Source organism: Brassica napus, chromosome C6 (assembly GCF_020379485.1).
Source record: "Brassica napus cultivar Da-Ae chromosome C6, Da-Ae, whole genome shotgun sequence".
NCBI lineage: Eukaryota > Viridiplantae > Streptophyta > Magnoliopsida > Brassicales > Brassicaceae > Brassica > Brassica napus.
The window spans coordinates 1,685,270-1,685,742 of NC_063449.1; positions in this window are offsets into that span (position 1 = coordinate 1,685,270).

The following is a 473-nucleotide window of genomic DNA, read 5'->3' on the forward strand; positions in this document are numbered from 1 at the left end:
CTTAGACAAAAAGAACAATATGTATTTGGGAAGTTACATCCTCGAAACAAAAAAAAAATTAATTGCACTGTAAATGCACTAGAAAAGGAGGAGAAGTATTTCTTTTCTTTCAAATGGTATCTGAGTCTATGACTGTAAGCTCAAGATTGTGCGCGTGTTCGAGCTGAGCTAAGAGTGTGTTACACAGTGCGGTGATTGTGTAACACAGTATGGCGAGTTTGTTACGAGTGGACGTGTCACAAACTTATGGAAATAGAAGATATTGCTTGGACGTGAAGCAAAGAAGATCTTCTAGTTTGCAAGATTTTAGGAAATAAAATATTGTCTTTTTCGTGTCTACTTAATGAGATAATCTAAGAGAGTTTTAGGTTAAGCATTAAGAGAGAAAAAGCTAGAACAAGAGGTTTGTTCTTGTCGGCTACAGAGATCAAGTAACAAGTGTTTAGCTTGGGTCTCTGTGATTTAGAGATTAG